This window comes from Cinclus cinclus, chromosome 13, assembly GCF_963662255.1.
Source record: "Cinclus cinclus chromosome 13, bCinCin1.1, whole genome shotgun sequence".
Taxonomy (NCBI): Eukaryota; Metazoa; Chordata; class Aves; order Passeriformes; family Cinclidae; genus Cinclus; species Cinclus cinclus.
The window spans coordinates 14,504,510-14,530,717 of record NC_085058.1 but is presented as its reverse complement, the minus strand read 5'-3'; the positions used below and the strand labels follow the sequence as shown (position 1 = coordinate 14,530,717).

At 46.0% G+C, this 26,208-nt stretch overlaps 1 protein-coding gene across 4 annotated transcripts in view; it reads right to left on the bottom strand.

Annotated features, from left to right (window-relative positions):
- The window catches only part of NTRK3 (neurotrophic receptor tyrosine kinase 3), a 205,137-nt gene that overhangs the window by 92,870 nt on the left and 86,059 nt on the right, over positions 1–26,208 (bottom strand). The gene's annotated exons all lie outside the window — the stretch shown is intronic.

Below are 26,208 nucleotides of genomic sequence, written 5' to 3'. Positions count from 1 at the left end.
CTCAAGGAGTGACACTCCTTTTCTCTGTCTGGATATTACCAGGGACTACCAGAAGCTCAAGTAAAAAGGAGCAAAGATGCTGCACTTAGGCATTGAACTTATTCAGAGAAGCCAGCCTTTTACCTACATTGCATAAAAATTGCTCATCTCCCATCAGTAATCTGCTTCTAATTGCACAATTACTTCATTATGTAGCACTGGCAACAAAGAAGGGAGTCTTCAAGCCATTTTACTCTCCAGAGCTACTGTGAGGACGAGGCAAACACCAGCTCCATGCAGCCATTCTGCTTGCATTAATCTAGTCTAAAGTCTGCTCATTTTTGGATCTTCAAGTATTGTTTGTTCTTCCAAGTGGGATATAATAAAGTTACTGTGTAATTAGCAAAGTCTTGGCAGCTGTGACAGGTGTTTTAGTCATGAGGAAAAAACCCTCTCTCCCTCTACTGTGAATTCCTTCTGCCAGGTTCTGGCTTTTTTAACATTACTCCCTGGGCCCACATGACTTTCCAGCTCTTGAGGTGCAAAGGCAAAATTCAGCTCTTGATGCAAGATGGGACTACACACAGTGTGCTTCTCCAAACACAAAAAGCAAACAGGCAATTTTGGCTTGAATGACTTCTGTTCCTTCACAATGCCAATTTACTGCAGGCAAACCAGGATGACTCAGTTTTGCATGATGTGCACATTCCTTCAGCCACACCCTGCACTGCTGGTCAGCCCAGCTCAGCTGTGGTGGGAAAGGGAGAACTCTGCACTTCAAGGTGCAGCTAAAAAAAAAAATATATCAACTGGTATAGACTGGTCTGAGGGAAGACCATAAAGATCTCCTTTGCAGTGGGAGAGGTTATTGAGGGCATATTGCTTTGCTTAAGACAATGTGGTGCTCCAAAGATGGCATTTCATCAGGCAAGATGATGTGAAAAGCCTCTGTGGTGAATGACAGTCAGGTTGGATGAGGCTTTGAGCAGACTGGTGTCATGGAATGTGTCCCTGTCCATGGCAGGAAGGTTGGACTAGCTGATCTTTAAGGTCCCTTCCAACCCAAACCATTCTGTGTTTCCATGTGAAGGAAGTTTTCATTGTTCTGTATTCTGAGCAGAAACCACACCTTTGTGACAAGGAGCAAAGAGGATGTAACCAGCCATGGCACAAACAGCAGGCTGGCACAGACCCTGCTGAGCACGTCCTTCTCAGGGTCCCACAAAACCCTGCCAGCATTTGACCCTTGCTGTCCTTGCTTGCTCAGCACCTCCTCATTTTTAGGGAACACAAATCATAGCAGTGTCCCTCTAGCACAAGTTAAAAGGACATGGACACATCTAAAAGAGCAGGGCACAGCCCAGGAGGTTGGGTACTTGTGAAAATGAGCATAGGCAACATCTATTAGCCAATGTTCTCGTGGCCATTTCCCTGACAACAAACAGACCCAGACTCTGACCTTCTTTACGCTCCACAGGGCTGGGTTTTTACTGTGGTTTAGTCTTAGGAGGACTTTCTTCATTGTGCTATTGTAGTTTCATGCCCCAAACATATCCAAGATCTTTGAGGCAAGAAGTAACTACATTTCATCTGATCCACAGCTGCATCCCCATTTCCCAATGAACATTGTGTCCCATGAATGGACTCAGCCTCTGAGTCACCCAGCTCAGGTCAATGTCACCAAGCTTATCCATTTTCAAGACCTACCAACTCTCAAAAGCCTCAGAGCTGAACTGTAATTCACCATCCCAACCCCTTCACATTTCTGTAAAAGTGGGAAACACCAAGAACTGCAAAGACAGAGGCACCACAGGGAGAACACATGTAAAGTATATTCTACCCTTGCAGTAATCCAGGGACAGTTTACTGCCTCTGACTGTACTTCCAGGTCTTGAAAACAACTAAAATAAATCACATTCTCAAGAGTCCTAAGGAGCACTTGCAATGGATTCACTGCATGAGCCTTCCAGCTTTGCAAAACATTTCTGGTGATTGTAGGCACTGATCTGTCATGGCCAAGAACATATAATTCATCTCAATATCCTCCAAAGGATATAATTTGATTAAAGGCAATTTTCAGTTGAGGACTTCTCCAAGTTTGTCCTATTAGGTTGTGGTTTTTTTGGGTGTGGTGGGGGGGATTATAAATCTGGAAAACATTAATTCCTACAGCCACAGTCATGCAGCTTTATCACGTTAATTCTCTCATTCTCATCTCTTCTGGCTGGTCACTGCTGAGATCCAGTTCCCTCTAAGCCCATGGCCCCTCTGTTGTCACTCTGAGACTCAGACCAGTGCTGGACTCACTATGCAAGCCTGAGACAAACTTTAAAAACATCATGGATATCAAACAGCCACCAATCACTTTTATAGGTGTGATATTGCCCTGACTCAAAATATACTCTGCCATTAGCAGTTCCTGGAAATAAAGCAGCTACCTAGACTTCAAACTTTTTAATCTATCTTGGCAATAGCATATATATTTTTGCTTTTAAGTAGGCAAAGAGGTTTAGTTTTTTGATGTATAATGCTGATGAATGGCTTTATTTGGAAGAATTCTCAGTGGTTTCACTAGTGCATTTTCCAGGTAAGGTTAAAGGAAAAAAATGAAGCAGGAAAAAAAAAAAAGAGAGACTATATATTTAGTGATTTAGGTTTACCTTCCATTTGACAGGGAAATGTGCAGAGAGAGATAGAAAAGAAGACAGCTTGTACAGTAAAAATGTATAATAGTAGACAAAGGGTAGCTTGGAGTAATTCCTAACGTACCATTGTGTGGTTTTAAAAATTACATTAAATATTTCAGAGCTATTCAGAACAGTGATGCAATAGCTGTTTCTGTGAATAACTCAGCTTGTGCTATGAACTAACGTACTATGGACTTTGCCTATAAAAAGGATCTATTTGTTAAAACTTTAAGAAGCCCACGTCCATTCTGAGCACTGAACCTATTACAGCTGTACTCTGAAAGGCTCTCCCCGGCTCTCCCTTCCTTCCAAGTAGGGCTCCCACCAGCCAGCAGCATCCACACTGTCTGCAAGGACAGAGCTGAGCTGTTTCCCATGCTGACCCCATGCAGTTTTCCTGACAAGGAAGCAATACCAGCAGCAGTGATGGAGGCACTCCATCACTCATTTTCCCTGTGAGGAAAGGCTGGGGAGATTTTAGGGCTGCCCAGGGCTACTCCTGAGTGAAGAAACAGCCACTGCTCCAGCCCAGCACTGCAGCCACTGCCAACCTGCCCCTTCACAACACCAGTGGAAGCATCAGCCACGACAAACTGGAAATCAGGACCAAATTCAGCTAATGTTCACTGAAGAGCAGGGACGCAGCTTAGAAATGTTACTTTTGGAGACGTCACAAGCAGTAATTCTGTTCTCTCTTCCCTCCCACGTCTCCTCTACAGCCAACTCCCTCTTTCCTGAGAAAGACACCTCACTCAAACACCACCATTCCCAGCCTCATCCCCATTCTCTGTTCTCCCCCAGCCTCCCATCCATCCATCCATCCATCCATCCATCCATCCATCCATCCATCCATCCATCCCAGCAATGTTCCAACTCTTCTCACTTTGCATCCACCCTGATATCATCTCTGTAAACACTCCTCCAGATTCCCCCAAAATCTCTGCTTTTCAGAAAATCTCTCATTCTCTGTTCAGTACTGTTCCCTCTGGCTAAACTAGAGTTTGGCTTGGTGTTTACCTTCACCTCCCTGTTTATCTGGAAGCCCTGTGACTAGGATATAGCTTTCAGTCTATTTCTGTGAATTTCCTGGTTCATTCACAGTGTTATACAGACAGCTTGTTACTCATGAAAAATAAAGCAAATAATAATAGCAATAAATAGCTTAGGGACCCCTATTTGTATGATCAAATCAGAGTGAGAAATTATTTATCAAGGCTAAGAGCTATACTTTATGATAAAACAGGCTCAGGAATATAGGGTACTGTATAAATAACCATAGATTAGAGAAGATAATGGTCACTTCTCAGATATCTGTAATAGAATGAATGCCCCAAGGCAAACAGGTGAAGAAAAAACAAAAACTCCAGGTTGGCATTACAGTAACCTCTGCAAAGCAACAAAAAAAAAGTGACTGAAGGTGAAGAAAACATGTCCTCTAATGGAAAACTGAAAGAATTATGCTTTGTGTTCAGAGAAGACTGAAGGGACACGTGATAACAGCCTTCAAATATGTAAAAGGTTGCAGCAAAGAGAAATATAATAGCTGTTCTTCACATCCACAGGGGCTAAAACAAGGAATAATAGGTTTAAATTGCACTGAGGGAGATTAGAGTTTGAATGTTCTCCCTGATGCCTCGCAGTACGGCTGGTTGAGCACTGGAACAGATAACCCAGGGATGCTGTGGGGGTTCAGCCACTACCAGGCTGGGAAGGGAAAGGTTAAAGAAACTTCTCTCAAGGACAGTTTAGCTACAGGGAGTGATGCTGCTCAGAGCCTTCACAGACTGCAGCACTTTTTACCTGGAGCCAGAACACTCAGCATCTTCCCTTTCTGATGCTTCCAAAGAAACTCCAAGGAGGGACCTCTCCAGTGCTGCAGACCAGGTCAGGCAGCATCAGAGGCATGGTGGGCACAGCACTGGGTCATGATGGGGCTGTGGTTTCAGAAAGGACAACTCCCTGCACATCCCAGACCAAGTGCTCAGGACAAAAACCGAGTTTGCTGAGGCAGAGATGAGTGAGGCAAGTGCTCAGGGCCACAAGGCAATGCCCCCTCCCCACCCACACCTCTGGGAGCTGTCATGGAGAGCACCATTTTTTGATCAAAAATGATCTCTGCAAGAGCGTTAATTGTGCCATCTCCACTTTCCTTTGTAATATAAAGGAGCCATATAATTAACCTACTTAATTAGGAACTGTATATGGCCCATAACTAGGAAAAAAAAAAAAGCTATCCTAATAAAGTGGGTCACCATGCATTGTATAGCAAGTGCAGAAGCAGACCTCATTAAATTCCAATATATAGTATATAAAATCCCTTCCTCCTCTGACTCCAAACCCCTGTTGGCACTTCCGTATTTCCCTAATCATAATCTTAAATTCTGTTCTTCAAAAGGTCACATCACTGAATGGCAAGTAGATAATTCCAAGGCTACATCTCTCAGCCCAGCTTTACAACTCAGAGCTATACACACATACATAAAAAAGGGTAAAAATAACCTCAAACTTCAGCTTACCAGGAAAACAAACAAGTTTCAAAAGAAACTAAAAAATTACCAACCTTTTGCTGGAGCTGAAATCAACCCACACCTCAGGGCTGATCTCTGCACCAGCAATGAGAGGAACTGAAACTCATAAAAGAATGAGCGAAAGCACAAGAACTACAATTAAAAATCCAGCCATGCTCAGAGCGAGATTGCATTTACTGTCTCATAAAGAGAGCCTCGTCCTTTCAGGCAAACAAAAGAAAATCAATTTCTTAATTTTTATTGACAGATGTGGGCACAGGGCCAAGGCAGTGCTTGGTGCCTACGTCGGGCCCGTTTGGAGCCAGTCTGTCACGGGCTCCAGCTCGTTCTCTGCCCTCCTACAATGGGAAGCAGCCACTGCTCATCCCCAGAGTCACCAACCCCAATCACAGGGTGGTCTATCCTGTGGCACCTCTTCCCCTGAGCCACAGCAGACCCCTCACTTGCATAAAACAATGGGCTTTATCCAGACTTTCCTCCTAGTTCCAGCACTCGACACTTTCTTTGTTGCCATCACCTCAGCTGTATCCAAGCAGCATTTCCCACATCCCTACAGCTCAATTCCATCTCCATGTCCCAGATTCATCCCAAGCTATCCCTGCACCATGCCAATGGACCTGCTGGAGGGCACTGCTGGCCAGAGGCTGGCCAGAACAGCACAGCCCCTGCTTGAACACCACTGTGGTGGCTGAGGAGCTCCCAAAGGTGCCAATCCTTTCTCTGCCATAGCCCAGGGCACACAGACTCTACCATCAGCTTTTGGGGAAACATCACATACAAAAAAATCAAATCCTTGAGCTTTGCAGGCAGATGAAGACATCAAGAACATAAATCTGAACTCTTAAAGGGATATACTCCAAATCCTCAGCTTCCAGCCCCTCCAGTTTGCTCCTGCAGGAGCAAACAGCAACCCCTTTTCGTTTCTCCTCAACAACATGATGGGTTTGAGATCCTGATGATCTAGAGGAGCTGAAGATCCCTCTGAACTTTAAGGTAAACATAAGGGACAGGCCTGAGATCTCTGCACCTACCACTGCTTGGGTTGGACACGTGTCTCTTCCCTCACTTGCACCTTCCAGCCCTTATATATTGCAGATGCATTATCATATAAAAAAAGCTGTCAGATCCGTTGTCAGTGGGCGATCCCTACATAGGCAATCCTTAAAGCACTTTCTTTCCTGATGCAGTGCTGCCAAAATACTGCCATTTACAGAAGCCCCTTTCCATCTTTACGTATTGACATTTCCTTCTTTCTCTGATTTTTTTCAGGTGATTGCTGCAGGGAGAAGTCAGCTCTTGCTGCAAAAGGGGGTGCATCAGGGAAGAGGGGCCGCAGCAGCCCAGTACATCCCCCTTCACCCTTTCCAGCCTCCAGCCACCCTGGAAGTCCTCTTTGGAACATCACTCCATTTGGTGTAGAGGATGTCCAAACCTCCCTCACTCCTCCCATGTCCTTCCTTTACCCACTCCTTCTCAAGTTTATTTATTGAGCTTAGACATCAATCCTGAAAGCACTCACACTCAGGAATGGAAACATTAAGATCAAATCATATAAAATATAAAGCCAATGCCTATAAGGGCACAAATGCATAAATCCAGCAGAACAAGAAACAGAAAATGCTTACAGTAATACAATCTGATAATTAAAAAGGGTGGGATCTGACAAGCCAGAGCCATGCGTAACAGCAAAGACAGCCAGCACTCGCAGGAAAGCAAAGCAGGAATTTTTACATCCAGGCTTAAACTCCAGCCCAGTGTTACCAAAATCTTCAACTCAGAAAGTGTCTGACCAGAAAAGCAATTGCCAACAGGCCACAGGATAACCAGAAGAATATTTTAGAACCTGCAATCAAAGATTTGCTGATGCCTGACGGATTGACAAGCCAATACCTACTCCTATGCTATAACATATGGGCACTTGGGAGTTGGTTCATTTGCCAAGACAAAAAGGTTTTCACTGCTGAGATCAGGTAAAATAACTAGCAACTAGTGCAGGCAACAGGAGAGGAAGAAAAGTCTGTTTTATTCAATTGTCACTGCAGGGAGAGAGATAGTGTTTAGTCTGGCAATGCTAGTGCTGGCATTCAGACCATACCCAGTCACCTTCCACCATTCCTCCCACCTATCTTTCCCCATTTGCTGGCAACAAGCTGCTTTTTCCACTGCTGGGCATGCATATTCCCTGCAGGTTGTGAGGAGGAGCCAGCTGCAAACCAAACATCCATTCTTGCAGAGAAACCTCTTGTAATGACATCTTGGCATGGCAAAGGCAGCAGCAGCAGAGAAATTCGCACCTGGATAAAGCAGGAGGAGTGAGCAGGGACACCAGGAATGCAGCATCTGTGTATGGCCAACATCCCTACATGCCCCTGCCCCAGCCCCAAGGTCAAGGTGCAGGAAGGACTGGTGAGGCAGGATGGGTGGCTGTTGGGTATTAGATGCACTACAATACATCAAAACAATTCCCTGTTGTCTTACCTTAAATGCACAAAAGCCATCATTTCCGTCCCTCTGTATGGGATCAGATCCATTTGAAGACAAAACCGCAGTTCCTGTCTCCAGGTCTCTATCCAGTCCCCTCAGCTCCAGAGTCCAGAGCTGAGCAACATCCTGCCTGCCCCAAATCACTGGCTTATTGCCATTCACCTTTCTCCCCTCTTTGTTCCTCTTGACTAGATTTGCTTCTTTTTTTTTTTTTTTTCCCATGCAAAGTCAACAAGCTGTCACCTCAGGGGCACCTTGAACTCCAGAGCAGCACAGGCTTTACAAGGCAGGATCCAGGCAGTGGCTGGGCAACAGCCTCACCAGCGTCTATTAATCTCTTGGCTCACTCATCCCTATCACAGACACACCGTAAAAATGATATAAGCATTTCATTCGAACGGCGCTGCAGAGAGATTGGGAAGAGCATGGGGCCAATTGATTTCCAGTATGTCTTCTCTTTACCTCCAGGTATAAATACAACAGCAAAATCAATCGGAATAACATCATATCAGCTTTCTAATCTCTTCTGTTCGCAAGACACGCTTTATATACTGCAGCATTTCCTACAGCTTCTCCACAGGAGTCTCCAGCACCTCCACCCCTCAAGCCGCACACGTGCAGCTGCTTCCTCGCTCCTGGCCCCTCCTGTGACAAGGCTACGGAGCTGCAGGTCCAAAGCACAGGTCTGCCCCTGCTCAGTGTGGGAGGTGTGAAGAGATGTCCCAGAGAAATGCACAGTGGCTGTGTCAGAGCAGCACTCACCAGCACCTGGGTCACGTTAGCTCTTGTGAGAAGGGAGATGCTCGCCCGCTCACGCCCCATCGTGATGGATGGCAGCTCCCCGGACACTGATGGGCAGCCAGGTATGCCCACATCCACGGACACAGGGACATGAGAAAGGCAGCAGCAGTGTCTGCCTTCCCCACACGCTTGGGACCCCATGGCCGGATTTACTACATGTGGCCCTGGTGGCATTTCATCTCCTCATGAGCATCCAGAGTGACAACACACAAAGACCCAAGCCTGGAGCCAGCTGCCCGCTCAGCACTGAGCAGACACATTTGCTTCCTTCATTTCAAATTTATCATCAGCCTAAGGCTTTTTATCCTCTCTCCTGGCCTCCAGCCACCAAAGAGGGGGACTGTGACAAACTGATAAATACTCCCCCCAAGCCTTTGCTCGGGTGAAAATGCAAATGCACCATGAGAATGAGGAAAGGGCTGCCTGACAAGGCATCAAGGGGTCATCTTACGTAAACTGCAGCTCAAGCACCAGTGATGCTCTGCCCCACCTCAAACCAGACCTTGACTGAATAGGTGCCAGATGGAGAGGAAAGGAGAAGTGGTTTAATCATAGAATCACAGAATGGTTTGGGTTGGAAGGGATCTTAAAGACCATCTACTTCTGACCTCCCTAGGGATACCTTCCACTAGACCAAGTTGCTAAGGGTCCATTGATCCTGGCCTTCAACACATCCAGGGATGGGGATAAGCTACACCCCCATCTATTCTGCAATTCGAATCGCAAAGAACATGCACACAGTGTGCATTAAGGCTGTGGCAACTGCATCACCTTCAACACTGTGGCCAGCACTGAGTGAAAGCTTTGGGATGTGTTATCTAACCCACTGAGTGTGGAGCTCCCTTAGCACAAGAGGGCCCCCAGTGATATTTGGCAAGGGGGACACTGGCAGCTCCACCGCCAGCATGTCCAGCCTAGTACTGGATCACTGACCTGAGCCAAGAGCGCGATGCTGCAGGAGCCTTACCCTGTGCCAGCAAATGCTTAAAACAGTGAGAACCACTGAAGGCCTGAAAGTCAACAGCTGGGACCACTACTGCCCTCCTGCCTGAGGCTTTTTGTGACCTTTGCAGGGACTGATGCCCAATGCTGCTTAATAAACACTATCCATGGAGCAAAAGCCCTGCCAGCAGCAGCTCTGAAGCACAAGCCAGGACAACAGAATAGGCTTCCCACCAGCCAGGACCACTGCAGGCTGAGGACAAATATTAGGCGTGTTTCTCATTAGCTCTGAGTCCACCACCCGCCTCCATCCCCCTCCTACCACTTCCCTTCCCATGCCTTGGCCACTGCAAGATCAGTTTTGGGTCATCTTGATCCACTTGGAAAGCTCAGCTGCCATGAGAGCAAGCCGCTTGTCCTCTGGCTCCAATCTCTTACTGAAATTAGTGCCAATGGAAGTGTCACTATCAATTTCATAATGTTATTGGATAAATGTAAAACCGGGCCAAGTCCCATATTCTTGACGGGCCATCAAAGAGGTGGGGATTATGGGTAAGGAGACAGGCAGCCCTGGCAGGAAAGGCAAAGGCTCCAGATCAATTAGCCTGACGAGGCTATCGTGCAGCCACATCACCTCGTGCTGACACCAGCGCCTTCTCCCTGGAGCCCAGCTGCCCCTGCACCAAGAAGGTTTATTTTCTCCAGTCCTTCAAAACCCAGGGAGCTGTGCATCCCCTCTCCAAATATACAGTTTATGAGACTCTCAAGACACCAGAGGATTTTGCAGTCATAAAAAGACATTAATTTTCAGGCCTCCTTATTTTGGTTTAATATTCTGTCAAGCAAAAAAAAAAAAATTAAAAATCAGCCTTTAAATAAAAAAGTGCCTTACTCTGCATTGCTCAGAGGTTTCAAATGGAAGGAGTGATCAAAATGTTAAGTACCTGGCACAACACATGTTTTGTCTTTGCTGTGTGTTTTTCTTCTTGGTTTTCTTTCAAGATCCTGCTTGGACCATGAAACTAAACTGGTCACTACCATCTGGTTCTCATGCAGTAATTAATAGTGCTTATAATTTTTCAAACAAAAATAGTCTTTGGTTGTTGCTTTTTTGGTCAACTTTTGACCTTTCTGTTTTGAAATGGAATTTTTATGAAAACATTGAGCAGCCATCAAGGCTGCAGATGCCAGTGGGTTCACTTCCAGCAGACACCTCATGTGTCCAGTCCCTGCCAGCAAGAAGTCGGCTGCATTTACTCAGGGTGCAAATTTGTAGACCCAAATTTAAAATCAGGCTTGTGATGTTTGCTTTCAAGCCAAAAGATAAATCCTTACATGGTCAAAAAATAATAAAAATCCTTGCACTCATAGTTTACCTCAGTTCATGCATGAGGGCAATGAAAATTTAAAACTTACACTTCTCAAAAAGTAAATGCACTTTTTTTCCCCTCCACAGCCCTCCTTGAGATGATCTCCAGCAGTGATCTCAGTCTCTCAGATTTATTCTATCCCAAGATAAATAGTGTGTTGCTTACAGAATCAAAACGTATTTAACGTGCATAAAGGTTTAAATCCCGAATCTGCTCCTGTAATATTATGAGACTCTTCTGGAATATGAAATCCATGTCAGAAATATCCATAAACAAAAAAAAAAAAAAATTCTTTTTCCTTCATGCTAAACAACTGGGAAAGGAAGCAAGGCTGGGGTTTGGGTAGCCCTCGTGCTCCTTAGCCCATGATGCTCACATCTATAATAGTGCTGTGTGTGTTAAGCTCTCCTACAAGGCCCAGAATCAAGAAGAAATAAGTTTTGGAGTTTTTTACAAAAAGTTCGTAAGACTTAAAGAGTAGAGGAAAACCCTTGACATTCTCCAGACAGAACTGATGTTAAAGGAACTGATAATTTTTGGCTCAACTAATACCAACTGCTGCATCGATGCACTGGTGTTTTCCAGGATGCTGTGCCTTTATCCAAAATTTATAGCCTTTGGTCATAAAGGTGATTGTTTTGTTTAAAAGTCACAGAAGTAGTCCCTGGAGAAAGACTCTGAAATCACAGTTTTCTGGGGGCTGACAGCTCATTTGTAAAGTGTCACAGTTTGGGGGCTTCCACTGGCCTTGCTGGGACCCTCATTAGTTTTGAGACAGATTCTGTGAACAGGGAGATAAACCAAGCAAGGAATACAAGGTTGGGAGATGTGGAGAAGGATATAAAACAGCTCCCCACTCAGAGAACTTGCTGCATTGTCGATCCACCAGCCCAAACAACCCCTCTAATAAATTAGAGAGCGATTCATTGAAATGGCTTCCTCTGTCCCTACACTGACAGTTAATCTGTAATTCAGATAGATCTGTCAGAAGGCAAGAGTCCAGAATACAAAATAATTAATTCCTCCAAGGTCTGGAGATATTTCCCTTTCTAAAGAGCACAGCACACTCCCCTCCTCACCAGGGAGCTCCAGGCATGGACGTAGCTCCTGTTGGAGGTCAGCAAGGAACACTACATGCATTTCAATACAGGTGTTCACAAATGCATCACCTGTCACCTCAAGGCTGGGCTGGCAGTCCTGGGGTGGGACTTGTTCCACAGATCTTGCAAAGAGCTTGCCCTGTGTCTCCCAGTGCCTTCCTGCTCCCTCAGTACCCAGCCAGAAACTCATGTCCTCTTGCCCCACATCAGACCGACACCAATACTTTCCAAGACCCATTTCTGTACATCTGTAATCTAAATCATCAATTTAAAAAAGCAGAAATGCAGCATCTACTCATTCTGGTTAATAAAAAAGCAGCTAGTGCCTGACATGAGTGTGGAGGTTGGGGCAGACCACATCTCATCTCCCAGCTTCCCCAAGGAGTCGCTCCCAGATCCACCTCTGTCCTCTACAGCACCAGGAGATAAGCAGGATAGTGGCCTCTGGCTGGAAGACACCAATGAAACAGAGCAGCTTGGGAAAAGAAGCAAAGGGTGGGAGTCAGCCACATGGACATGCTTCCGTGGGTGGTTGGAGAATGGGGACAAGTCACATGAAACCCCATGTGAGACCTGCAGCACCTGAATGTGGTGCCAGCCCTGAAGGAGGGACAATCAAAATAAACATCTTCCTTTTGCCAGGACAGAGGCCTGAAGAAGGGGAAAAATGTTCAGAAGGACTCTTGAGTGGATGCAAGAGATTGGGTATTACAACAATCATCATGGGCATGGTTGGCACAAGCAATGGCCTGGCAATATTAAGTTACATTAAGGAAGAATCTTCAGATTCAAATCTTCCTGATTCTGCTGATTCTTGCAGCCCCAGTCACCAGCTTTTAAAGCGTGAGTGCACAAGAAGCATCACCAGCCAAATCCCTGTCTCCCTACATATATTTCACATCCTTCTCCCAAGCTATTCCATCAAAATCGCCAAGGCAGGTGGGAGGGAAGCTGCCTCACGTTAGCCTGTGAGCCACAAGGGCAGGAAAAGATGGGGTGTTCAGCAATTACCTCCATGACTAAGCACTGCCCCTCTGCTCCACACTCCATGCTCCCCAAACACATCCCTTGCTCGACAACTCTGTAGCTCTCGACAAGTGGCACAACAACACATCCACACTGAGAAGCCAGACCTGAAGACATGTGGAGGTCAAGTGACTTCTCCATCTGCACCACCAGGGAAGCAGAAAGAAGTGGGATAAACAGCAGCCTCACCCACAGCATGGTAACAAGGGGAGGAAAAACAGAAATGTGATCTTGCACAAGGCTGGTGGCTTTCTAGTCAAGGGTAACATGTGTCTGCTGAGCATCATGCCAGGTGTCCCTTGTACAAAGCCCACAGCAGCCTGCAGCAGACCCTGCCAACCCACTCCCAAATTCACCTGCTTGGAGGCACCCATGGCGCTGGTAACACCACACAGACTGTGGCTTGAGTGTGCAGACAGCACAAGCAGGCAGCTGGAAGGCAGCACAAGGCAAGGAGAGCTGTGGTGGTGGGGGCTGCTGGACCACAACCAAGTCCCTTTCTAGAAGCAGCTATCAAGTCTCTGCAGAAATAGTGGAATGGAGCCACTTTTCATGCTACCTCTCAAGGAAATCATCGCTGCTGTTACGCAGACACAATTATGTCTCCAGAGCCTTTTAACTGCAGCTCTTTAGAGATGAGTGGGTTGATAGAAATCTATTCACAGGACTGACATCGCTTGGCTGGGTAAGGACACTGCCACTGAGTCAGTGGCTGGGGAGGGATCACAAAATAAGCCTGGCGATGGGGGAAGTCCCAGGCAACACCAAGGCAGCGTCTCCTGAAGGAGCTGCCTCTAGTCCCTTGACTAAAAAGACTAGGCACATTTCTTATTTTATTCTTCTAGAACTCTCTTTCAAAGAAAAACAAAGTAATAATATTGAAAAGCTGCCTCCTTTCCTTTGGTTCATGTACTCCCCCTCTGGAGGTGCCACCCCTCACAGATGGGGGGCTGCACATGCATGGCACAGGCAGCAGGGCAATGCAGAGCAACATAAGGCTGTCTCTCTCCCAGCACCCCAACTCTCCAGGTAGCCCTAAACAATGCCAGGATTTGAGCACATGGCAAATGAGAGCACAGGAACACAGCTTGGCCATCGGTCTCTTGGTCACCTTGCCAAATCTGAGTCCGGAGCAGAGGGATGCAGGAAGCTCTTACTGTGGGACCCTTGAACTGCATTGCAGAGCCCTCTCTGAGCCTGGCAGAGTGGCTGGGGGCTGCTTTATCATATCAACCATCTGCTTGTTTGCTTTGCCATCCTCTGCTCCTCCTGGCTACGCTCACAGACTCCTACCTGTTCTCCAAAAGCTTTGCTGGGTCTCAGTAAACAAACCACAGGCAGGGACAAAAATAGGGAGGGGAAAGAGGGAAGAGAATAAAAATTTAATTAAAAGCACTTTTGCTTCAGGGCCTCAGAAAATTTACAAATTCATAAATCACTTAGTAAATGCCCTGAGCGGTTGCTATACCAGACTGCCTACCAGTCCCACCAGGAAGGCCATAAAGCACAGGGCTCAGCAGCTCACTCCTTCCACCTCCACCATGCAACATCAGGCAACCTTGAGCAGCTTGTCAAGCCCGTGACAAGTGTTTCTGCAACCAGGAGCTATCAATCTGCAGCCCCATTAGCAGCAGTGCAGGGAGCTGCTCATTTCACCTGCAGCTAGGGCACAATGAGAGCTTGGAGAAGGGTGGGAAGTGGGAGGACAAAAGTCATAGCAAGATGGGACCAGAAGACCCGCAGGATATTTTTCTGGAAACACACAGTTCTTCAAAAGCACATTTTCTAACATGAATGGCCAAAGAACCAGCACAAACCAAGAGGTGGATGCAGAGAGATTTCCGCTGGCCACTGACTGTCTGAAGGCATTACAGAGAAAAAAAACAACTTCGCCCACAGCTGAGAGGGATTCAGGCATGTTGTCCAGCCCCAATGTATGTCTCATAAGGACTGCAAAGACAGTGAGCATCTTCTGCCAAGCAGAAGCAAGAGCAAGCTGCTTCCCTGCTTTCCTCGCTCGGCACGCGGCGAGGAGCAGACTGAACGTCCAGCACACGGGGGTGTTGCACAGATCTGCTATATTTAACAAAGCTCTCAGTACAGTCTCTGGTAGTGTGATGAACCAACCCAGCTTTGCCAGTAGCCTATCAGAGAAAGGCTTGGAAAGACAGAATCGGGAGTATTTTTCACTCTTTACCCAGAACTTTGAAGGTGGGAGCAGAGTCTTTTCTCAGTAGTGTGGTCAAGTCTTAGCCTTCCCTGCTAAAAAGCAGGTGATTGGTAAAATGATAAAACCTTGCTGGCTTTCCTTCAAGATGGGCATCAGTGGCTGAGAATGGAAAGATTATCACACAGGAAGAGACTGGGGCATAACAAGTTAATTTGCCAAGCTATATGATTGTCTAAGTTGCAACCAGAAATATAACAAACAGTTTAAGAAAAGCTTTCAGAATCACTCAACCTACCACAGGCTAGACTTTGAACTGTATCAGCTATTGACCCATCGAGTAACCCCTATTTTCCAAGAGACAGAGCCAAGTAGGATAGACCAGTGTGGGTTATACCAGGAATATACCAGGAATCTGAGACAGACAAAGGGTTGTTCTGGTGCAAAGGCAAGGACAGAACTGCTTTGAAGATGCATCACCCACACTAACCTTTGCTATTTCTAAAGACAAGCTGAACACCCAAGTCTTTCTAGGAAACTGCAAGAATCTTACATCTCCATTTAAGCAACTACAGAGTTTTTGCTTCAGGTTGTGAGTAGAAGAACAAGAGCTGAAAACTGAGGCAGGAGTATCTAATAGGAAAACACTGGGATCCAGCCAATTCTCCAGACCTCCCTAGATGAATTCTCCAAATCATGGTTTGAAACACTCAGGACAAATATAGAGTATTTGAAAAAAAATCCTTAACACCCTTCAAAGGAAGGGTGTCAACAGTTCACTCTGAGATTTTGCTTTGTGTCTCTAGATCATCTGCTCAAGGATGAAACCCTGCTCTGCAGAGGAGGCAGCACAACAGATGCCATGGCATCCACGAATACCTGAGCACTGGAGGGGCACAAACAGCCACTGGGGCTGGCTCACGCACAGCTCAGCTCCCTGAACAGGAACCACAGGAACTCAATCAGAGGCAGGTCTGAGTCGGGCTGTTCTCATAAAATATTTTTCATTATTTTATTACGATTTTTCTTCCAAGGCTGCTCTCCAACTTGAAGATGCAATGTTTGGAAAGCTGCAGAGTATGGAGACTAGCAATCAAGCTTTCACAAGAAAAAGCAGCAGCTCACCATGCAAATGACTCCTCTGGCAGGAGCACCAGTGAAGGGACAAAGGGTTCAAAGCAGGATTTGGGCCCCATAACTGATGTGTCTCCTGTTCTGCAGGAGCATCCTGATAACATCCATGTCCATGGACTGGTTGTGCATCCATCTGCCTTCGTAGTTATTTACAGTATCAAAGTACGTATCCTTTTATTTACCTAAGCACTCAGTCTCTCACTTCTATTTCCCTTCCTGAAAAGTTATAATATTTATCTCTATTTTAAGACAATAGAGCTACTTTTTTTTTTCTACAAAAGTCCCAAAGTAGGGCAGTTCCCAGGGGTCATGGCTCCCTCCTCCCATGTCCTCACTGCAGTTCAGGGCAGGGGGGTGGTGGGTTGGGATGGGCCATGTGCCCACGGGGCAGCAGTGGGAAGGTGGGCATGCAGGAGGACTCATCCCTGTGTGCGTGAGGATGTGTGTGACAGCAGGCAGGGTTCAGGCTTAGAAGTGTGGAATATGCTGCCACAGGGTATTTCTTTGTCAGTGTAAGCTGGGATGGCAGCTAACCCAGCTTTCTCCTTTTACCTGCCTAGTCCAATCTCTCTCTTTCCTCTGCACACACAGGAATGCACAAACCCAGCAGTGCTCTGTTCTCAGTCTCACTCAGATAACTTTGCTGGGGATGACCATGCCTGGCACCTCTCAAGGTTGAGCCCCTGTTTTTCCCTATAGGCAAGCTTACACCTCCTATCATCACCCCTTATATCACCATTTCTCCAGTGAGCAGCAAGGGCAGATCTTTAAGGAGTCAGCAGCAAAGACCAACCCCCTCACCAGCATAAGCAATGAGCATACTCCAAACCCACAGACAAGGGAGGTGGTGCTCAGCTCTGCATCCCCCCCACTCCTCTACTTGTGGCAATACCTTCTGCTTTATCCTTCTCTTTTTTCCCCTTGAAGAGTGAAAAAAAATGCAAATAGGAGCTTATAAATTATCAATTCTTGATTGATTTTGCTGAGAAAAGCACATAAAACAATCACACAACAGAGGGGAAGAATAATTTAGCATTTCAAGTGGGGAATAGTGATGTTGCTGAGACAGCTCTATGCAGGCAGAGCACTCTCAAGCCACCCAGCAGGATCTTCCCACTCCAGCCTCTTCCTCCTGTCCTTTGAAAACATACAAACAAAGCCATAACCTTGTCTAGTAGATGCCTCAAAACACAGAAATCTGTATTTCCATTAGCAGGACAATGCCCTTCCAAGACAGTTACCTGAGAGTAGACACACATCAGTGCAGCTCCGTGCACACAGGCTTTCACCAAGAAGATCCTGTAGTTTGACAGTCCAGGATGGAGCCACAGCCTGCATAATTACTGCCAGCAGAGCAAGACCTATGCATGAAAGACTAGAGTTTCAGCCTCAGAAACTGGATTCTGTTAGGCAGAGCTATTAAGTGCAAGTCCCTGAAATCAGTCTGCATCAACAACTTGCCACTGCACAGGGTTCATGCAATTGTTGTTCTCCTGTTCCTGCTCAGTTGCATACCAGCAGATATTTTGGAGCTCTTTCCCACCTGTGAGGTTTTTAAAAAATGTTCTCTGAAGTGTTGGCTGGTCCAGAGTTTCTCCAATGTCTCATGAAAACTTTCCTCCCTGAGTCTGTGTGGGAAGTCAGAATCCTTCCCCAAAACTGGGTGATAGCAGCACCCCACTGTCTGCCAGAAGGCTGCACGTGTCATGTTTCAAGTGTTTCATCCAGATGACAGCTGACACCATATAATGTTCCTCAGCCATCCATGCAGCATTTAGCTTCTATCTGTGGAATAAGTACAACATTTTATCCCAAATGCTTTCCAGAGCATCTTATGAAACCACACAGGATTACCTGCAAGTCAGAGGCATGAAAGAGCAAAACCAGCCACCTCACTCAAAAAGCTGGAATCTGGGGACTGAGACTCTCCAGTGCCAGTGTCTCTACCAGTGCAGACTTAAGCAAAAGTCAGCTGTGCCTGAAAGCAATGAATTAACAGAGAGGAGGAACAGGAGGCCAACACACCCACCAAAGGCTTTGCCCTCTGTTATAGCTCATGGAGCTCTAAAGGTGCTCAAGGTCCCTGTTGCACCTTCTGCCCATAAACCTTTTCTTGAGTTCCTCTCAAATGTCACCAGCACCTTGAGCAGTGCAGAACACCAGCCAAAACCTGGTGATAGAGCTTAGGCTAAACATGGACCACTCAAAGGTACTGTTTGTATCCTGAGCTATACTGTTACAGCAGCACTGGTGTTGGGGTTTGATGTATTTGAAGGTTTTTTTCAATACATTCACTTCTTCCCATCCCTTCCATTCCCTTTTGGCCACAGAAGCCCACTGTGCTAAACACACAAGTCCAGTACCTGGATTCTGGATTTATTTTGCTGGCAGTAAATACTGCATGTGTCTACCACAGAATTAAATTTCAAACCATCTGGGGTCTTTGCAAGAGTTTGGTTGTGAAGAAAAGAACATTTTCCATACTGTCTAAACTTGATTTACTTCTCTTCTTGCCTTTTACACAGAGTGATTTTATTTTTGTTCACGTGGTGGAGGGAATATATATACATTATTTAGAAATTAATAAAGAAGATGTTGAAAGAGGTGATGGCTTGTGGATGGGAAATTATATTCCTTCACAGCTGCAGTAATGATCTGATTAGGATCCAATCCCTCCACATCCCTCATGTGCTAAGTCATCTCTACAGAAGTGAAGTCGCCTGAGGGTGAGGGATGGAGGGAGGGGGATGTGCATAGGGAGGTTCTGATGCAATGTTCAAGAATTGTGCATTTGCCCTCTGGTCGCCTTACAAAATGAGAAATTTCCTTCAGCACTGAAGCACCTTTTCTGTGGATTTTGGCAGCAACATCTTTTAAAACTAGAGTTTCATTGCTCAACAAGCATTTATGTGCATATCTGGATCTTCTGCATGAACTAGAAATTCATCCATCCTTTTTGGTCTGTTCTTTCCCTTCTCTCCCAGACCTACCACCTCCCTTACAAGTCTGCCTTTCAGCTCTCTCTTGCTGCTGTTTCCAAGCTGCGTAGGAAACCAAAAAGTGCGCCAGCACTGCTCCACCAAGCCTTTTTCCAGCTGCCTCTACATTTTCAGCATATAGTAAGAATAGCCATTTTTTCTCCTTTTCAGAAGTTAATTTCCTCTGATCCAGATGGCACTCCTAGCCCAGACAAACTGCTGGGAACCTCCACACCATTACCTGCCCTCCTGAGAAAACAGCCCCCCCCCCCCCCCCCCCCTTGCACCTGGGAACACCTCTGATCCACAGACAGGGTTCAAGGCTGTTACAGCTGCTGGGATCCCTTCACCACTAAAAAAATTAATTCTGGGGTTTTTTCCCTTTCCATCTTATTTTCATATTGACTTTTTTTGCAGCCAGGGAAATAGAGCCGTAAAGATGATACAAGGACAGAGAAAGTAGAGCAAAGGAGATCAAAGATTCCAACACATTCTCCCCCATCCCTTGTAGGAATTGAAGATGAGCTGGCAGTACAGCTTTAATAGTAGTATTAAAAGGCAAATAAATGGATTTTCTTTACAATGAACAATGTGACAAGCATACAAAAGTCACACATGCAGGACTCTGCCTGCTGACACCCAAAAGTAGATTTCTGCAGATCTTAGACACAAGGACAATCACTGTCCAGGCCATGATAGCACCTCCAGTACCAGGAAAATAGGGAGCTTTGTGGGGGCTGTAGATGCCCTTTGCTTCAACTCCAAATGGATGACAAGGGGACAGGGAGGCTTGAATTCAGGCCAGTTCAGGCCTCCTAATCCACCAGCAAGTGCATTTACTCAGACATGGGACTTCCCAGGCCAGAAACCTCAGCCATGCACAGCTCTCATGCTGCTGACTCCCATGGATGCAGGCTACCAGGGCAACTCCATCCTTTCCTCACCCCATCCCAGCAGAAATGTCATCACACAAGTTCATAAACAGTCTAAGCAGACCATGAATCTGTTCCTGCAATTCAGGAACTGGGACATTGCACCAAAGGAACCCTAGGCTAGGCTGCAGACTTATGCAATCTAAAGCAGCAGAGCACAGCTGTAATTTGTCATATGCCACCTAGAACACAGCTCACACAACCAAAATGACTATTTTTTTAGCGGCAGTGACAGAGTAAAACAATCTCAGGGCCAAGTGACTTCATGGCCAAAGATTATCGGGTGCACCGAAAAAATCTTGGAGGACTGTGCTTAAAGCAGCTCTGATATGAGAATGGATTCTCTGTGTGCAGTCTCCTTCATCAGAGTCATTTGGTTCCACCAGATCTAAAGACAGATTCAAACATCATGACTGTGGCAATACACCAGGGAGCACAAGGCAGCATGGAGCAGCAAAGGCTGCAGACTAGGAACAGCCTCGGCCCCAAAAACCTCCAAGATCTGTTTTTGTTTTCCATCAACACAGAAATAAATCATTCCCTGTCCCTCTATCCCACACCATCTTTATTTTTTTTGCACTTGCTGGTTCAAACTCAGCCAAATTCATTAGTTTTGGTCACGTTTATGGATGACACATGCTGTACAGCTATGAAACAAAAATCAAGCTTGGCTCTTGGGTGCAAAACATTCTTCCTGTGTCCATTACAGCTGAGGTCACAATAACAACAAAATCACTAGAACTTAGCTGGTGCATACTACAGCTTTGTTACCAACCACAAAACATTCCTCAAAAACAATGTCTAAGAAATTGCTATTGCTCTTTAAGCATTATGTTTCCCAGGGGTAAACGTTGGGTTATTGAGGGTAGGGAAGATGGGGAAAAGCTTTTGTTCCTGTTTAGGGATTCATTTGGCTGCATTTCTTTCCTCATCATAAGTTATTTTTTTTACTTATATTTTATTAAAGAATCTAGAGGCCTTTGGGAGTAGATGCCCAGGAATAGAAAAAATAAAATTAAAAAGAAATTAAAAAACCCCAGCAGGATCAGGATTGCTGCCTTCTGCACATGGATTGTTCAGACTCAAGCCAAGGCTCAGCCTGATCACCCCTCTCTCTCTCTCTCTGACCCCACCGCCTACCCCTGCACCACCAAAAATCCACAAATTGGTGTCCTCACTAACCCCTCACCCTCTCCTCTGAGCTGGTGGCTCCTGCACTCCCTAGCTTCTCTCTGCCCCATGCCACAGCTCTGGGTGTTGAGACAGCACAAATCCTGATGGCCAGCGCACTATCTCGTGCTCTAGCTTACATCAAAAGCTGCTTCACGAGTTCAGATGCTCCTTTTAATGAAGAGAGGAGGGAAAAAACCTCCTCTCCTGCTGCTGAACACAGCTGAGCACGGCTCCCTCCTCCTGCCCCCTTTACAAATTACCGGGATATTGTCACTAATTATCAGGCTCAACAAGTGAAATCGTGCAATTTGCTACAGACACGCTGAAAGAGCTGCTGAGAAGAGTGGGGCTTGGAGGAGAGGGGAGTGTGGAGGAGCCCTTGGGGCAGGGAGCCATGGGGCCAGCTCCTGGCACAGGAAGGGGTCCTGCTGGCAGCCCTGTTGTGTTTGCATTTCAGAGTGTTTGCTTTTTTTTTCCTGCTTGATGTTTACTTCAAGCATTGCACTCTGAGGGCTTATAAAGAGGATTAAGTGGTGAGGAGGTCTCGCAGAGTTAGGAGGAATTAATCAAGCGGTAATCAGGAAGGAAATTAATCTGAAGAGTTAATTAATCAGCCAAGGCAGGGAGACTGCAGCCAGTTGTCCCTATCACACCTGCCAGGTTGCTATTTGGTGCAGCAGCACGGCAGCAGGGAAGGGAGAAGGCAGTCCAGGTGCTCAGCCATCCCTCCACAATCTCTAAGGAGAAAAGAAAAGCCCAATGGGCCCAGGAGGTTTCCATACCCACATCCCCCTGCACGGACCTCAGTGAGGACATCTCCATCATGTGACATGTGGTGAGCATTTGTCATCTTCCCCCCCTGCCCCCAGAACAGCTGAAAACTTTCCAAAGGCTGCAGCATCCATTTCTGTGGATTCCATCCTCATCCATGGAAGACAGACTCTTCCATGCTCCAACAAGGCAAGTGCCTCTTTCCTTTGGAAAAGGGACCTAGACATGCAGCCCCCAGGTTTTTCATTGCTTAATTGATTCTATATACCCCCTGTTTTCCTTCCAGCATCCTAAATAGTCCTTTTAGTTCTTCTTTGTTCAACTCTTCTAAATATGCACCGCTGGGGATTGCTTCCCTTCAATCTGGTCTAGCTGCATTTTATATATTTAGCTTTTCTTTTTCCTAATCTTTTTTTACAATACATTCCCTGCAGAACTTTAATCATTTTAGTTGCTCTTCTCTGAATTCCTTCCAAAAGGCGTCAGGCAGAGTGTTTTGCAAATTTGTTCTCGTCCCTTCCAGGCTGCATTTTGACTAATGCCTGTTTCCCTTGTGATGAGACATGCCCCACGCAGGCTGCCTGATCAGGGATGCTCAACCTTCATGACAGCCTGAAGCACTTGGGGGAAGAAAACTCCCCAACTCACAGGGGCTGCAACATGATTCATCTCTGAACTTAAAAATCCCAGGCTGGTTAACAAAGACATCTGAAATCTCATTAATTTCACTATTATTATTATTATTATTATTATTATGCACTGAGTAGATATTTTAATTGCCTGGATGTGGATAGGAGTTTCTATTGTTTCTATTCCTGCTCCTTCAAAGCCCCTTCTTCAGAGGGCAGCAGGGCCCATCCCTCCATGTGGTCACCCCATGATCACTGAGATTCAGGATATGACAGAGTCATTGCAATAGACCATCAGCATTAAACATCATGTTACATACACAACCTTCTTCCACCTAAACTATGCCAAAATGAAAGGCAAAAAGTTGCATTTCACAGGAAAGGACCTGTGGGACTGAAAGGTGGGGAACCACAGGTGGGACCTGGGGCATGCAGAGGTGAGGGATGATTGGAGAGAACCCAGCTGCACTGAGGATGTTGGGTGGAGTTATAACTGACCACACTCAAACAATGATCTTTATCAGCAGAAGGCCCCAAAAAGTGGCTAAAGCAGCTTCAGCAGAAACCACATCCACTCCACAGCTTTGTTAGCCACTAAATCCATTAAAGGAATCATTCTTGTCATCCCATTCCCTTCACACCCGTTTTACTTCCAAAGAAGACTGGGAAGGGCTACCTGCTCTCCTTGAGCAATCACCACCCTCACAGAGACATCTCCTACATCACCCAAGGCTGTCCCTCTCCCAAAACCATGAACTTGTCTCTTTATTTATATAATGACTATTTGTACACATCCTCCAGAAGGAAAACTGACCTCAAAAATAATGCTGAAAAGGCAAAAAAATCACTGCTTTTGCCTAAAACCAAGTGCCACAGAGTTTGAAGGCAGTGGTGAGATGCCCCTGACACGTGCACGTTTCTGGTTATCCTGACCCAGAGAAGCAGCTCCCCACAGATCATTTTGTACAGGGAAAAACCTGCTCTTTCCTCACCTCACCCACACTGCCTGTCTGTAAACAGCTGGACCCATTTCATTATAACTCGCTTCTACTGTGACTGCTGATTATAAAAGATTGATTTTAATAATTTATAGCCTGCTCTGCACCACAGTACTCAGGCCACCAACAGGTATCCAAAAAGGTTCTGATCTGGAAATCTCTCCACTCAAAGCCAGAGCCTCAGACACCTGAGTAATCAATGCATCTCTATGTGGTACCCCAAGAGCTGAGAGGAAAAGAGATGATGCTGCTCCTCTCCACACTAATAATGGCACAAAGAGGGCACATTAGCAAATAGCAGCTTCTTCCTTTGAAATCTCCTGGCTCCAACAGAGACTAAGGAGTGAAGATCTAATCCCTGAGGGGGGGTGTGACTGTGCATTGACTTCAAGGGGTGAAATGCTTTTTATTATTCTGGCTTTTCAGGTGTTAGTTTAAAGGAGAAGCCATTAAGTCCTTCCCAAGCATGTAAACCTACAGCAGGAAGACCCCAAAGCATCACCTGAAACACATTCCTGGGTCCCACAGAGAGATGTATGGGTAAAAGAGAATAAACTGAAATAAGCACTGTGCACATACACACAAATATGTAAGCTTGGATATAAATATGCTCAGATAAATGCACACCCTCTCAAATGATGCTATCAAATACATTACTCTCCCAAATCCCTGATGAGAAGTAGACCATCTCCAAGGTCATATTAGCATGGAAGTAATGTAATTCCATTATCCAGGCTCGTTTTCCCTCTTCTAGTTTTGTCTGTTGTTGTTTGCTCTCTTAATTTTAAACACCAGTCATATATCTTATGGCCCAGCCTGGGACCACTTTACTCAAGTAGCAGTAAACACATGGCTTAATTCACTCATTCTCCAGGACAAAGAAAAAAAAAAAAAAAAAAAGGAAGTTTTCCTGCATGAAATACTGACGTCCACCAGTGAGATGATGGACACAGAGTGTGCTGAAAGCTGCCATCACTAACTTGGGCTCAGGGAACAACCAGAGTACGCAAGGTGGTATCAGAAAATCTACACATGCTGCTCTTGTCAGGAGAAAAACATCCAAGGGGCTGCAGCTCAGCTGCCAAAAACGTGCTGTGTGAGCTTCCCAAAGCAGGGATGTAGTTCAGAGCTTGCACTAAAGGGTGTTGACCAATTCCCTGGGTTAGGAAAATTCTCCAGTCAGAAAGCTGGACCAAGTGCATGACAGCAGGGGGAAACAGGGCAGGAGGGGGAAGCAGCCAGCAAGGCAAGCTCCAAAGAGAGAGAGGGTGGAGGAGAGTGCAGGCAGGAGCTACCATGGCTACTCTGCCCCATGGGCAGTAGTGCTGTTCCACACAAGCCCTCTGCCACCTTCTGCAGGGAGTTTGACCTTCACAGCAGAGAAATGTTTAGAGAGTTGGGCCCTTGGGGTCACAGCACACAAAACCTCTTGGAAACCTGGCCCCACTTCTCCAGTCCACATGCTGAATTCCCCCTTGCTGGACACCATTTCCTAACCTGTCTACAAATCTTCCTGAAGTTCAGGCCATTGCTCTTTGTCTATTCATCTTCTGAAAACATCTCTAATCTCTCATTTTTACCTTTTATTACCTACAGAAGGCTCTGATGATGTAACCTCCCTCACACCTCATCTGTTCTGGCTGACACCATAACAAAGAAGTTTAATAATCTCCAACAAAGAGAGCAGTAATGGAGCACAGGAAGCACTTCTCACCAGCAGACACCAGAAATCTGCCAGGACCATGCATCTCCAAAGACACTTCGACTTCTTCTAAAACTCCCATGTTCCACTTTGCAGCAAGCCTGTGCTGATTGAAGGCCATGCAGGAGGTCAGCACTCACACCTGCCCTTCCAAGGGGATGCTCAGGACAGCCTTTCAGGCTGCTTTCACCCTCAGCATGCTTCATCTTTGGGTCTCCCAGTCTTTTATCAAGTCTAATGGCTGCTCCTGAGGCTCATTCTGCTACCAGAGGTGAGAGAGACGCAGCTCCAAATGCTTCTGCATCCACCTAATGAGGAGCTCACCCCTCCTGGGTGGCTGTGGAGGGACTCTGCAGTCATTCGTCTCATTAAGCCTCTGCAAAAGCTACTCCAACATCAAACTGATGAACTGTTCAAGACAGACTTTTTAGCAGAGGATAAATAAAAATCCAGCCATGGTATTATAAAAGTCTACAAGGTATCATTTCTACCTGGCTGACCCTTAGCCCCTTACATGCTCTGGATGGCACATTGGTCTGCTGGTCACAGCAGGGAGCTTGTCTCAGTTCCTGAGCCTGTCTCAGTCCCAGTCTTCTCATCAAGACCATGCAAACTTACCCACTGAGTTACTGTGAGTAAAGCTCTTCTTCTCCAGTGAAACACTTTATTAAGTACCACCCCCTGCTCCCATCATACACACCCCAGCACTCGTTAGACATTAAACCCAGGATTGACGAAGGATGTTAAAGGAATTTCAGTAGGATTTGTCTATTAATTCCCTTTGCTACTTTTAAAACTCCTGTGCTA